Raw genomic sequence first — 15,356 nt, 5'->3', positions numbered from 1 at the left:
TTCCGATCCAGATAAGCTTCCTGTGAACATGCAGGATATCAGGAATGCCCAAAGTTGATTTATTTATTCAAATAATTCACCGGCTCTTTGTTAGGAGTATTGTGTGAGTGGAGACGGAAAGTTGTGACGGAAAATACAGCACGCTCGCCTCTTTGTGCCAGCACGACTGACCAAAGCCAGGTTCCTCTTCGCGTGTAAAAGTATAAATCAGTGAAAGATGAACTTTCTGTTTGTGATAGTCTTCTCCTCAAAGGCACTCGCCTCCTGATCCCCTCAGCAATGAGGCCAGCAGCCTTGACGCTCCTGAATGAAGGACATCAGGCCATCAATTTGTAATCTGTATGGCGGCCTGGTATAACAGCAGATATTACCTTTCTCGTGACCAGCTGTAAAAGGCGCCCTTACTCGAGTGAATTCAGCGGAACCACTCCTTTCTACAAACCTCCCTGGTCGTCCCTGGGAATTTCTGAGTGGCTTTATCCCGGCTCACCTATGGGAAGGCAACTGAGAACTCGAGTCCCAAAGCCGGACGAAAAGCTTCGTCCACACTGACCGTAAACGGAGGAGGTGGCACTCAGAGCCCTTACAAGAAAATGACTGCGAAGGACTTCAACCGTTGTTATCAACGATTCTGTAGCAGAATTGGGACATCTTGTTCCCTTTGTGCTGAGGGCAGCAGATCCCACACTTCTCGAGCCTTACCGCCTAACACAAGTAGCAGTGGTACCTTATCCGCCACCTGTAACAGCAGGACTTTCCTGTTCTGGTGATGATGTGCTTATCCGTAGCGGCCGCGGCGTAGTACCACCGGACCGCTGGCGCTTGTGACTGAGGAGGATATTATTGTCGTCGCCGCCTATTGACTCACCAGTGGCGCCATCTAAGCAGAAGCTCAGCCGGGGGTGCTCTGAATAAAGCACTTTTTTGTTCCTTTCTGGATCGGCGTGGTTGCCTCGCTATCTTCCCAGCCTTCGTGGCTGGTGGTCGCCTCCAGGCGTGACAGCACGGAAGCGCACACACATCACGTGCAAGGGTATTAAGCTGTAGTACGGCGTTGCTTAGTGCCAAGCAAATTGGTGAGAGAAAGAAGGTGCGAATTGCCGGCCATGACCTGTTGTAATAATGCTGGGGCAGCCGAAGCGGGAAACCTACGTTGAAACAAATTTAGGCTTTGGCAACCGTTTTCGCAGTGATGTCCGAAATGGGCACAGCTTCAGGACAACGGGTGAAGTGGTCAACCATTATGAGAATGTACCGGCACTCATGAGAGAGAGGTAGCGGTCCAACCAAGTGGGGGTGTACGTGGTCGAAGCGACAGCCAGGTGGCAGGAAATACTGGTTGGAACTCTTGGTGTATCGGATCACTTCGGCTCTTTGGCAGGCAAGACACGAGCGGGCCCACTGGCGAACGTCAGTATTGATGCTCGGCCAGACGTACCGCTGGGTTAAGAGGCGCTGCATGGCTCGGATACTGGGATGGCAGATGTCAAGTGAGGGAAAAACCGCTTGACGAAAGGCAGCCGAATGAAGGGGCGAGGTAGATGCGCTGACGTGTCGCACAGAGCGATCCGGGCACAAACGAGTGAGGCACCAGCTGCAGGCGGAGGAAACGGGGGTGATCACGCCAGGCTTGCAGCTCAGGGTCGTTAGCTGCGCCTGTGCCAGACGTTCTCAGTCGACCGCAGATGGAGAAGCGCCAACAGAGGTAATGCATGAAAGAGCGTCAGCTGCCTCGTTGTCGGGACCTTTGATGTGGCGTATATCTGTTGTAACCTCTGATATATAGGCCAGGTGAGTTTTCGTGCTGCGTACTTGGAAAAGTTCGTACGAAACACATATGCCAAGTCCTTATGATCCGTAAAAACATAACATTGCTGGCCCTCTAAGAAATCTCGAAAGTGTTGTATGGTGGAGTAGATGGCGAACAACTCACTGCCAAAAACACTAGCGGGACTCAGCAGATTGGAGCTTCCGATAGAAGAAACCCAGTGGGTGTCACTCGGAGTAGATTTGTCGCTGAAGAACAGAGCCCGTGGTCACACTGGAAGCATCCACCATGATACTTGTTGGCCATGATACGTGTCCTCTATCGATCGGGTGAATGAGAAGGACCAAATCTGCGACGGCTGGCTTGGTAGCTGTGAAAGCAGATTGAGCCTTCGGCGACCAGAAAATCGCAGAGAAGGAGCTCTTTGATGGGCGAAGAAGGTCAGCCAGTGGTTGCACAACCTCGCGCAGTGTGGATGAAGCGTCATGAGAAATTGACTAGGTCTCCCGCAGCTTGCACAGTGTAGCCCGAAAGCCTTTCACGGCCTTGATGGGGAAGGCAATGGACGTATTCCGAACGCCGAGATGTGGTGGCGCAGGAACTCGAGCTCGGAAGACCAGAAGATACAATTCTGGGCGTTGACTACTAGGCCAGATTGTTGAGGTTGTGGAAGAGTTCTGGGAGATGACGCTCGTGATCTTCGGTGTAGGACTCACGACGAGGATGTCATCGATATAGGCGAATACAGCTGGAAGTCCATGTGTCACCTCGGCAATAAATTGTTTAAATGTCTAAGCTGCGTTGCGAAGGCCAAAGGGCTTGCGCACATACTAAAACAGGCCTAAACGTGTTGTGATGGCCTTCTTACGCATATCTTTAGGCTCAACGGGGATGTGGTGGTAAGCTTGACAAGGTCCACTCTGCTGAAGATCTTGCATCCTTCCAAGTGGGCAGTGAAACCTTGGACGTATGGAAGCGAAAAGCTGTCGTGGACCGTGTGAGCATTGAGCGCCCGGTAGTCTCCACATGGTCGTCAGTCTCCTGGTTCCTTCTTGGACACCAGATGTAGCGGTGAGGCCCAAGTGCTGAACGAAGGCCTAATTATGCCCAGTTAGAACGTGTGCTCGAATTCGCGTTTAGTAATCGCCAGACGCTCACCGAAGAGGCGACGCGGGCGTGCGGCGACGGGTGGACCACGCGTAACAATGTGATGGGCGGCACTGTGTCTCGGTGGTTGGTTGGGGTTACAGGACTTCGTGACCTCTGGAAAGTCTGCAGAGATAATAGCGTACGGGTACGTGCGGTCAGTCTTGGATGCCGGCAGTACGCTAACATCGGCGCCCGTGCCGACGAGGAAGTGCGGGCTGGAAATGCAGTCCAAGGCTAAAAAGTGCGGCTGGGTTACAAGCCGAGACCACATGGCGCCGTCAGTCATCTCACATCGCGTTTCCTGACCGACTGCATGGAGAAGTGCGCCGGCAGGCACGGTGCTGGTAAGTGCAGTGATGCCAGCAATAGTTGAGGTCGGAAAACCGCCCGAGTGGGTGCCACACGGGGAAAGATAATGGCAGCGAGGACCGGGGGAGGAGCCGAGCTGGCCTTGGGAGGACATCCGAAGGGCATCAACCGAAGCGTTGAGCTGCGCAATCCGTGCCTCTAATCGGGAGATGGCGGAGGACTCAGTTGTAGAATTGAGGGCGGCGACCAAAGAGATCGCATCGTGAAGTCGATCAGCTAACTGTGCAAGGCGGTCGAGAGACACGTCCCCTGCAGCAGCCAAGATGAGGTGGGTGGACTGCGGCAAGCGTTGCAGGAAGAGCGCTTTCAACAGCGCACCGTTGGAATCGACCGTACTGCTTTCTCCGAGGAGCTGCTGGTATGGGCGGTGGTCGCCAAATTCTTCGCCGGTGAGCAGGTGCTGAAGGCGCGCTCTCTCGAATGCCGTGGTGCGGTCCAGAATGCTCTGCTTGATGCGCTATAGTATGGTGTATCCCACACTTGCTCAGAGATGACGTCTGTGACATTATCAACAACCTCGGAAGACAGGTTCGAAAGGAGGTGCTGGCACCGAGAAGCCTCTGAGGTGACGCAGTGAAGATGGAAGATGGCTTCCACCTTGGCGAATCACACCTGAGTGTTCTTGCGTCATAACGACGGCAGGCGAAGTTGATTGGCCGCAATGGCTCGTGGGCGCGAGGTAGCATTAGGTGGAAGGTCACCGGAAGGCAGAGGGTTGCTGGGGTCGGCCATTTCTAAGTCCGGAGCCACCACTGTCGATCTTCACGGGGTTACAGCGGAGCACTAGGAGTAGGTGTGCAACGCATGCCTGGCTTGCGCCCTGGGTACGCACTGCTCGTCTTTATTTTCTTGAGATTCCGCCACCTGGGCGCTGCAGCCTATCTACATTTAAAGCCGCGTTCAGACTACGTGCGCAACGCACGTATCGTTCGTAAGGATCGTAAGCGTAAGCGCAAAAAACGTAACGTGTCTGTTCAGACTGCTGTCGTATTGAGCGTAAAATGCGCAACATACGCAGCCAGCGTGGGCGTAAATGTCGGAGGACCCGCGACTTTTACGACTAGCACAGATACGTCTGTTACGCGCGACCAATGCGCACAGCCGTTTCGGTTTTCCCTTTCCGGTCACGGGGCTTCCGGTCCTCCCAGATTTCGCGCGTAAACCACTAGTAGGCGACATCATCCAACGCTCCTACTCTGCTGCAGTGTCTCGGCTCGCCGGTGTTATTGGTGTTGTGTCGGTGATTGTGTCTGTCCGCAGCTTGATCATGTGCAGTGCGGAATCTTCGCTGTGGAATTATCAGCCTCTCATAAAAAAAGTTCGGCAGAGGCCGGCTCTCTACTACGAGTAGCTGAAATCGCACAGAGAAGTGCAAAACGATGCTGCAAATTGCCAGTGAGCTGAGTCAAAGTAGTAAATGGTTTATCAATACGTTTTTTCATGCGCGAACAAGCTCTCAACAAGCAAATGTTTCCTATAGTTTAGAAAAGTGAGGTTATGGAGGCGGGGGATGCCCGCTTCATCCCCGTGCATTCTCGCAGCCCATCGGCTCCGTTGACAAGTGAGGAAACAGTTGGCCTGCAGCGAAAGGCCGATGCGGGGCGACGTTGCGGTCGGGCCGCAGAACTGAGCTGGTGCGGACTCGTCGAAGTTTGAAAGAAGCTCACCGTAAAAGAGAAAAGGAAAACAGCATTTTCTGAGGGAAGACGAGGTTCCGCGGACGTTTCCGTGTCTGCTGCGCGCCCCGGCTGATTGTTTGGAGTCAGTAGTACGGTCTTTGAGTCACCGCCCCGGCCCGTCTCCAAGATCGCTCCGGGGCACTGGTAAAATCGCAAGCAGGGATGCAGGCGGACCGTACGCCTGGTTTGGTGCGAGAGAGTGCGATCACGGGACACCGAGCAAGAGTGCGCGGTACGTCGACAATGAGAACGGGCGCGTGAAGAAATGTGCGAAGGAGTGAGCGGTGCGTGAGCACGGTGAGCGGACGTTTGAAAACTGTGTGCGAACGTGCGTTTGTGAAACGAAGCGTATTTATAATCGAGTTGTTAATTGTTAATATACCCATTGTTCTTTTCGTATTTTATTTGTGTGTCCAGTCTTTTCTTCCACATCTCATTTTGACCTTGAAGAGCCCAGACCTCCGCTATCAGCCGCTTGTAAACCGGCGCCATGTTGAGAGCGCTGATTGGCCGGTCGTAAAGAACGCATCTTACCGAACGGCCCAGTGTGAACATGCGCGGTCGCAAGCTACGTAAACGGGAGTTCCAGCCACTATGCGCACTGCGATAAATACGATACTTACGACGGATGCGCACGTAGTCTGAACGCGGCTTAACGATGTGGGGTTCCTAACGACCTCGATCCGTCATTGACTAGACGCCGAGACATGCCATTCTTACGTTACTCATCCCTGACGACTCTTTGCAGGAGGGGGCACTTATCCACGGAAACCTTGGTTCTATAGTTACTCCGTGCAACCCTAGTTCAGTTATATTCTCGAGCGAATGGGCAGTTTTTGAGCTCGGGAAGCAGGATCGCGTATGAGAATACAATTGACACGCATATTGGTACAGGCGGTACAGGTTGACTCGGTTTTGCTATAGCCGCTGCGGCGCCATCAGAATGAATTCGAAAAAAGTGGTTCGATATAACGTTGTGTGGTAGGCTGCCATAACAGCCGAATCACAGAAGCCGACAACCGCCTGTCATATTCCACCGCTTCTGCCACAAGTTGTACGAGAAAGCACGCCGTGATTTAATCATTGCAGTTTTTGCTTTTCTTGGAAAGTGACGGCGGCCAGACCTCGCCAACAAGGTTAGAGCAAATAGCGCACGCGCACGTAAAACAAGTGCTCGAATGCAGCGCGGAGCAGACGACGCGACCGCGCTGCGCGGAGGCTTTTCCAGAGTCTCCACGGAGGGAGCTGGCGCACAGAGCGGCGCAGCGCTCCCTGGCCGAGGTTGTTTCCCCGATCGGTTGTCACCCAACACGCTTTTCTTCCTCTGATAGCTTGCACACACATATACCGGGTTATGAACGCGATGACCAACACCACCTTACTAAACCTTTAAGCTGCAGTAAAACGTTACACTAAGAACCTGACAGCGCAGGAGGAGTGCATGTAATTACATCCCCGACGTGCTTGTTTATTAACACTGCGGCAATAGTTTAGCTAAAGCTTTAAACATAACCAGCCAATCTGCACTCGTTTCGAAGGATAGGGTTGCAATAGGAGTGTTGGATGAACTCTGCAAGAATTAGAGGTTCCATTGCGGTATCCAAAATGTCCTGCCATCATTGTTGAGGCCCGTGTTTTACCGGAAAACCGGCGTTCACCAATGCGTCACCTTCAATGGGCCCTCATAGCGACTTTTCTCTACTATACCATATACGCAACTCTTTGGCGTTTCGGTTAGACTGCGCTGCCCACGCGCGACCGCCTGAAGCAATGGGGCATCGTGTCATCCAGTACACGCCCAAGCTGCCCGCTCATAGTCTATTCGCCTCTCAACCGTCACCGGCGTAGCGGCACGCGGTTGATGCAGGATTGCGTGGGTTGAGCATTTCTTCATTCGTTCCGCGTGGTCACTTTCCCAGTGGCCGTTTCGCACGACTGTTAATAAAGGCTGGTTTGTTTACGCCGAAGTCGTTGTGCAACCGTAACTGGTGAGCTTCGACGTGGAGCTATGTGGTCAATACTCTGTTGTCTGAGTCGCGAACCTATGAATTACTTGTCAAGTTGTCAGGGGGCTCTTTTTATTGAAAAAAGGGTTCTTGAGACAACAGTATTTTCCTTTTCTTTTCTGGGCTCAACATTTATCGGAAGTTTCTCCCTGAGGCTGTCTTGTTGTGCAATGTCTACATCAAAATCTCGTTATGTGATTCCTTTGTGCTCACTTTGTGAATTTCCGTGTGTGTTTTGTTATTTGAATGTGACTACTGTATATATGACAGATTTGGAGATTTCCTTCACCACTCGTCTGCTGCTGCTTGTAAGGGTTTCCTGGACACTGTCAAGCTGCGAAGGCAGCTTTTATCCGGGAAACCCTCCAGTTGAACCTGGAAATAAACTTATTATTGTATTGTATTGTATTATCAGCTGTGGCGATGAAAAAGGAGTGTGTATTGTTCCGTGATATCAACACTAAGCCACAGCTAGGCGACCAACAAAGTAGCATCACATCATGGTAGGCATGGTCAGGGTCCAAGGATTGTAGACGGGGGTTCGAAGACTGGTCGGGATTTCATGAGGAAAGCGCGATCTCTAGGCTCGTATGCTTGAATGGCAAAGCAGGTCACGGCAGGCCCATGAGATACGGATGTGCGCTCAATACCACGTTAAATGGTGCTTCTTAACTGCGGATAATTCAGAACAGATGATCGAGGTTCGTTTGGACCTTGCACACAGAACATAAGCTACTACTCCTCCTCAGAGATGCTACTCCTCCTCCGAAATTCAGCAATGACCTTCCATCTATCCCTGTTATCATGTCAGTGCTCTTGTTGCTAATGTACAATACCTCCAGTACCGCTTCCTTTTCCCATTCTCGCGCCCAGTAACAAAATTACCTTCGGCCTTACCCCCCCAAAAATTTCGGCAGGTTTAAGCATGCATGATTTAACCGACAACGAGAAAGCCGCTGTAATCCTGTAGGAGGAGGACGCGCCGACAACAAACTCCTCTATATGTGGAAAAGCAAGCGTAGCACGGAGAAACGCCTGCGCTCGCAAAGATGAAATAGGAACTTTAGACGCATGAGAGCTATGCAATCAAACTTTGTGAGAACTTGAAATTATTGAAAATCGTAAGCTATAAGAGAAGGTCGTTACCATCACTGGGTCGAATTCTCCACAGCAAGGAGGGTATCGCCTGGCGACGCGTACAAGCTGGCAATTACATAAATCCTGTCTGGCTATTCCTCAGACCAGTAGAGGAAAGACAGGATGGCAAATGCAAAATCTGCAGAGAGAGGAGGACTCTCATATAGTTTGGCAATGCCCTCGTTTCTCAGGACGAAAGTGTCAGTAGTAGAGAAGCCTGGGAGGCCCTGCTGCGGAGCGAGGCCCCCGTCGACCAGCAGCAAGCTGTCCGCCTGCAGTGGCGGCTGAAGCCCGAGAGCAGCAATGTCTTTTCGCCTTTCTTTAGTCGCGGAGACCCCGGCTCCCACCTTCTAGTCAGTCCTGCTTTACGGGTGTGAGGAGTAGGAGGTCCCCTGTATCGATGGTAGATAAAGTTTTCACTCACGAAAGAGGAGAAATCTGGCGCCACACGAAAGGCCATTTACGATGCGGTACGAACAAATGGTGCGCAAGAATGAGTGGGGGAAAGGGACCTTTCACAGGGTATATGTCGTGCATGCCGTCGACCCAGTCAGTGCTATGGGGGCTGGAAAACCTGGTGGAGTCATAGTAGCTATGACAACCAAGCATGGAGGCATCACACTAACAAACTTGAGGAGAGGGATACTAAAAACTCCTGGCTGCATACCTGATCGCTGTAAAGGTATGTTCGCATTCACTGCATGCTAACTTGCGCGTCTGAGCTAGAAACAGTGGCAGCTAGCCGTGGCGTCCCTATGGTCACCCGCACCCACGGTGTAAGAATTATTCTTACACCGTGCCCGCACCCGGTGCGGAGGCGCGGCGCTGCACCCCCTTACAACCCCCCCCCCCCCCCTTAAGCATTGAATCACGACTTCCTTTCTACCTCCTCTGTGCTCATGGTTTGCGTTGAAGTTCCCTTTGCACCCAATCACGCAGTGCGAGTAGCATTTTTATTTTTATTTTTAACACTTATAGGCAGCCTGCAATGAAGTTTGCTGAGACATGTGGCGCAACCTGGCGGCCGATGGGGGCTAATACTGAGGCCGCGCAGAAGCCGACGCCATGTATGTTGCGGCCGCTGAGTTTTTTTTGCGTTCACGTTTTGTTATCCCACTGCGTATAATTTACTAATTTAGTGACTTCAATGGTCTCGTGCGATGCTTCGACTACTACGGATGTGAAAAAGAATAAAAATAAGCGCAGGGGCGACGATAAAGACTGCCACAATCGCGAAAGAAACCTAAGCGTACAGCTTGCTTGGAGAACCTGAGGAGAATGATGACTGAAATGGATAGTGGCTGTGAGAGAGTAATGTAACTGAAATTCGTTTTGTTGTGGATCCAATGGCGTAGAGACGCCAAAGGGCTAAAATTAGACGATTGCACGTTGAGGAGAGGAAGCGGTATAAACTTCTGACTCGGGGAGTCGCACGCTGGTTGGGGCACTCTCCTCAGTACACGCTCCGCGCTGTAAAATCTGGTGTGTACTGGTATATGCTGTGCAAGATCGAGTAGCATTGCCCTTTTAAATGAAGTAACGTCCAGGAAAGCAACACAGTCGCGATGCCACAGCATCGAATTCCAGCCGCGTTTCATTGGAAGCGAAATAAAGAAAAAATACTCGCGGATCTGTGAACCGCATTCCTAATGCGGTGTCTATTCGGAACTACAAAGCCTAAATATGTTCAAAACTTCCAATTACAGATTTGAATAAGCATATTTATCTGTAAAATAGTTCCTAAGGTGCTGAAAAAGTTGAAGTGGCGGAGTGTGGCGGCCCGTGATACTGTGTACGCGGAGCATGAAACTTGGTTCTATCGTTCCGCGCCAAATATTTCTTGCACCGACTGTTCAAGCTGCTGAAGAGTTTCTTGTCCCGGACGATAGACCGTTCCATCATTAGTAGCAACCGTAAAAAATCCTAACTCCAACGACCTCATTTACGGAAGCTTTGCCGTTGAGTGCCAGCATTTCCCGCCGGCTTTCCCCAAGTTTGAGGTACGGAGGTACAAATGCATGCCAGTTGTTGTTCTTGAGAGCTTTAGTTTTCCAGTGATGTAGGAGGCCCCCTACTCCCCACCCCCGGCACGCAGGCCTTTGGGAAGGAGGACTGGGCCTCCGCGACTAAATGCCAGGTTTCGTTGATGACGCACGCTACAACCGCGCAGTGCTTGCAATCGCCACGACATCCGTAGCGGGTACCACACCATGCCTCCTGTAACCTCCACAGCACTGTCGAAAGGTGCACCACGAAGACAATTGTTCCTCATGGTATTAAACTGTAAAGCGAAACCGTGAGGAAATTTTTATGCTGTTGTAATCAAACAGCTAAACTAGCTTCACTAGCTAGGGTTCTAGCATTAAACGTTGCCAGGGTCAGTTTCCAATGGCGGCCTGTCCAGCGGAGCCAGGTTTTCTTAGCACCCCCTGCTGCGTCACAGGTCTCACCGCCGCCGTGGTCAGTTGTTCCGCAGCCGCTGGTGACTGAGGGCCGAGGTTTTATGGAGCTTATCATAGGAGGTTGTGGCCAATTACTGCACCAGGGTGGCCACCTCCTGTTCTGGTGAGGGCGTGCGTTGCCGGAGGTGTTCACCGGCATCAGGTCGCACCCCAAACCTGTATATGCAATTCCATCGACACGCGGATTTTTTTTTTTTTTTTTGTCATCCGGTGGAGAATTGCGCGGCACCGGGATTTGAACCCCGGTCCTCTTGCATGCGAGTTTAGCTAGTTTAGCAGTGCTGTTAGAGGAACTAGAGGGCATGAAATGGGATGTCATAGGGCTTAGTGAGGTTAGGAGGCCGAATGAGGCAAATACTGTACTGAAGGATGGGCATGTACTGTGTTATCGAGGTTTACCAGAGAGGCGACAACTAGGAGTAGGTTTCCTTGTCAATAAGTATATAGCGGGTAATATAGATGAATTCTATAGTATTAATGAGAGGGTTGCAGGCATCGTAATTAGGCTTAATAAGCGGTATAAACTGAAGGTTGTACAGGCCTATGCACCTACATGTAGTTATGATGACCAGGCAGTTGAAAGCTTCTATGAAGATGTAGAATCGGCAATGCGAAAAGTAAAGACGCAGTATACTGTACTAATGGGCAAAGGTGGGCATTTGACCTCAAAAACTTCGACCTCACCTCAAACTCAAAAAATATTTGGCGACCTCACTCAACCTCAACCTCATAAATTGAGGTTGAGGTCCCCCCGGCGACCTCACCTCACTTTTCAGGTGACCATTGGCGACCTCACTCAACCTCACCTCAAACTCAAAATGTGAGGTTGAGGTCGGGCGCTCGACCTCAAAAAAAAAGAAGAATCATCAAATTAAACCGTAACTTAACGAAAATATACATTTCTCGGTAGTCCTAGCATATATAGGCAAGCCAGAATTTTGTCGTATGAAGGCTGTATTTTACTCTTAATTTTATACAACAATTAATATCCCGGATAAAAGAAAAGCTCCGGAGACTCCATGTCCAATCCTGCACTAAAGTAGCAATCCTCTCCCCCTCTTCGCCTACCATTGTTTGGTCCGTTTTATTCTAAGGCCTACATGGGTACCACATTACTACGCATAGGCCCATAATGCAATAAAAAGAGTTTATCCCATCCGACCAACATGAATAAAATCCGTATTAGAAATAAAACAAGCCAGTTCTTACTATATACTGAAAAGACAAATGCTGTTGACCCTAGTGACGATGGCAACAATGACGATATGCTCTTTTTCTTAATTCGAAAAAAAAAAAAATTGATGATTGCCAAGAATTGTTTTTTAATACACTGTGTCTTGCGACCGTACACATCAAATTGGGGAAAAAATAGGAATACAGTCGTGCCTCGTTAGTATGGACACTTGGTTTCCGACCAAAACTGTCCATAACGCGAATCATCCATAATAACGAGTCATGATAAAAATGCAAAGTATTTTTTGAGAAAAACTTTATAATTAATGACAGCTTTTTAAATTAAATTTCTAATTAAGAACAGCTAAGCTGTCGATGATACCCCCTTCTCCATGAATCCGTCGACCCAAAAATGTCATGTCTGTTCTTAAATCTTGTCAGCTATCCTCATGAGTAGCTGAAGTTAGTAATGCCTATACATAGCGTAGAATAATTTTTCTCAGTAAACATACCTGTTTTACTGAACAAAAATTCCGTAAGTCATCACAGGTAAAACCTATCAAGACGGAGGAGAAGGAAGGGTGCGCACCCATAATGCTACCGAGGCAGCGAGCCTTCTGTTGAAGCATTTCGTCGCTCACGACAGCACCACTCGCGCACACATTTCCGAACCACATTAACAAGGCTGACTCCATTTCTTCGAACTGTGCTGGGCGCTGTCGGACTGTAGCTGACGCTGCGATGAGCGATGCCGACGTTGAGCCATTTATCAGAGCCCTGTAGTATCGATGCTACCGTCGACCTGGCGAGGCTGAGACCTAGTTGAACTTGGGTCCAGTCCCTTACGGCTTGGATTAACTGAGATGGTTCTTGCCGCCTGTATTCACAGATGTCCCGCTTCGCGCCTACGTTCAGTTACGTTTTTTTTTGTTGTTGTTGTTTTTTTTTTGCTTTCAACTCCCGCCATGCCAAAAGTCAGACTAAAGTTGAGGGTTACAGGCTCCTGATTCTTTGCACTCTTTTTGCCTAGTTAACCTCCCCGCCTTTCCGTTCTTCTGATTCTCTTTTTTCCGCCTTGTACTGTTTATGTGAGGAAGCGAGGGAGTCAAGTTGGCAGGCTGCTGAGGGCTATCGAACAGCCCTTTCCTGTGCCGTTTGTATGTGTTCCTATGAAACAAACACTGCAAGCTGAAGTACAGTTTAGAACGACGGCGAGCCGACTACGAAGAGCTCAGACCTTGTCAAGGCCGCATCGTTGACTCAAGGCGAAGCCGACATGCGGACCGCCCGGGGCGCGAAATGTGGCAGTTCGGCACCCCAACAGTGACGAAAACCAGGAGCATGAGAAGGAAGGGCGTCCAGGATGGGACGCCCGGTCCTGGTTGCGTGCTCGCCGCCTTTCTTTTGTCGCTCTACTTCGTGAGTGTGTTTTAACTCTGACCGAAAATCTTTAACGGCTTCATGGAACACACTTTGTGTTTTGGGAAAGAAAAACTTCAGTTCCCACCCCCACTTTTTGGCGCTTGCCTTTCTTCCTATTATTTCCTTCCTACGCTTTTACCGGCCTCTCTGTTCACGTTCAGCAGAATTTATTGCGACCACATGTTGCTGTTTTCCCGACTGCGGCCTCTCGTTGCGGCGCTGCCGCTGCACCCAGAAATCCCCCGGTTCCCTTCATTCAGGGTCTTTCTTACTTAGATGACCCTCGGTTTTCTGTGTACGTTCCTATCCACTCTTGCGTCCCTCCCCTTCCTAAAACGACCACACGCCCGCTTTGGTTCTTTCCAACTCCACAGGACTCGTTCAGGCATCCGGTCGCATCGGCTGTCGCATAGGTTCCCGCCCTGCGCGCCCTTCTTTAACTTGCGTTCGGACTCCCCTGCTTTTTTCAAACGATGTCCATATTAACGAGACAAAAATACATGGGCCCAAGTGGGCTCTATGCATTCTTCCCCTGTCCATTGTGCAAACAGCGAGTTTTTACATCAACGAGGCATAAATACATTGAAAACATTTCGTCCCCAGAAAAACTGTTCATAATTCGGGTCGTCCATATTAACGGGGCACGAATTTTCCATAAAAGCTACTCATGAAATGATCTGTCGTGATGACTAAATCCCCAACAAAACAAACAAAAGAGGAAAGACAGCAACACACCAAATAATCACAAAACTCGGCCAACGCCGAGTAAACAAATGTACCTTCAGAAAATTTCAGAGGAACGCTGTGGATGTTACGAGGTCCCAACCGGTCACTCCTAGGTGTTTGTCTATAATTCTGTGATCCCGTGGCGTATTGCAAGAATTGGCGAAATTGCTTCTTCGAACACCATGCTTACATTAAAAAATTACAGGGTTCGGAACTGCTAGGAAAGAGGGTTAAACGTGAACCACTTTGCAGTCAAATTTCGCCGGACCAAAATGTCCAACTCCCCCCCCCCCCCAAAAAAAAACAAAAAAAAAAAAACGAAAAAACGATACAAATACTTGTACATCCGAAAAGAATACTGGATACCATTTCTCCAACAAGTCTGAGAAGAGTTTCTTTGTGTTATTCACTTGTTTTCCTTTAAAGACTGAACTAATAGATTACACGGTGGTGTCTTCGAAGCTGCTTCGTCGCATGCACTACACGTGCATCCAGAGAAACCGTTTCCCCGTTAGTGTCGTGTAGTTACAGCACGTAAACGTAAAATAAAGACAAGAACAACAGAAAGGAGGCGATCAAGCAGCCTGGAGGGACCGCGCTCGCTGCTGTGCACGCGTTCCTCCCTTCGCCGTCCGTCTCTAGGCTCTAGGTTTTGCTCATGCAGTGAATGCCGAACTGTCACCAATACACACCAAAGGCAGCAGCGAATGTGTCAGCTTCGTTTTCAGAGACTACATCGCGCTTTGCAATACTTGCAAAAAAATAAAAAAAAATAAAAAGAGAAACTAAATGACCGCTCCGGTAAGTGGAAAGGAGGGTTGTACTATGGGCCTCTGGAAAGATGCCAAAGAGAGAGCCAAATGTTAGGGAAGAAGCCTGTTCTCTGTTCGGCAGTACACGAACGTAAATGTCATACAAGAAAATATATATAAAGAAATACTATGTTGACGAAAGTATACGAAATTTCGCACACTAAAAAAAGAAGAGAACTGCGCTTCCCAGAGGGTATAGAAGGCTTGAGACATCGACTTAGTACTGCATTCCTCAGTGCTAGCATGTAATTGGTTTCATTCACATATATTTCAATGGATTTTTAAAGAAAAAACGAATGTCTGAATATATTACTCCGATATCTGACCACACAAATTTTCATCCGATTTATTTGTCCGTCTCGAGCAGACGGCAGCACAAAAGAGACACGCTCAGTTTGCCACACTAATTCGTCTGTCTAGACACCAAAATGTTGAGCCAGAAAACATCTCAATAGTTTTTAACTTATAAAAACATGTAGGAGAACGCTTTTCTCTTTTTTTTTTCCTGCGCCTAAAGAGATTTCAAGATAGACCTGATATTATGGAGTTAAGAATCTCTTACCATCATCCTTCCTCCTGCATTGCCTGGTTTCACGAGAATTTGAGAGAGAAACAAAGGGCCTTAGCGGAGCAAAAAGATTTTTGTTTTCATT

The sequence above is a fragment of the Amblyomma maculatum genome, chromosome 1, assembly GCF_055883805.1.
Source record: "Amblyomma maculatum isolate TAMU_Amacu chromosome 1, ASM5588380v1, whole genome shotgun sequence".
NCBI classification, from domain to species: Eukaryota; Metazoa; Arthropoda; class Arachnida; order Ixodida; family Ixodidae; genus Amblyomma; species Amblyomma maculatum.
This window is presented reverse-complemented; position numbering follows the sequence as displayed.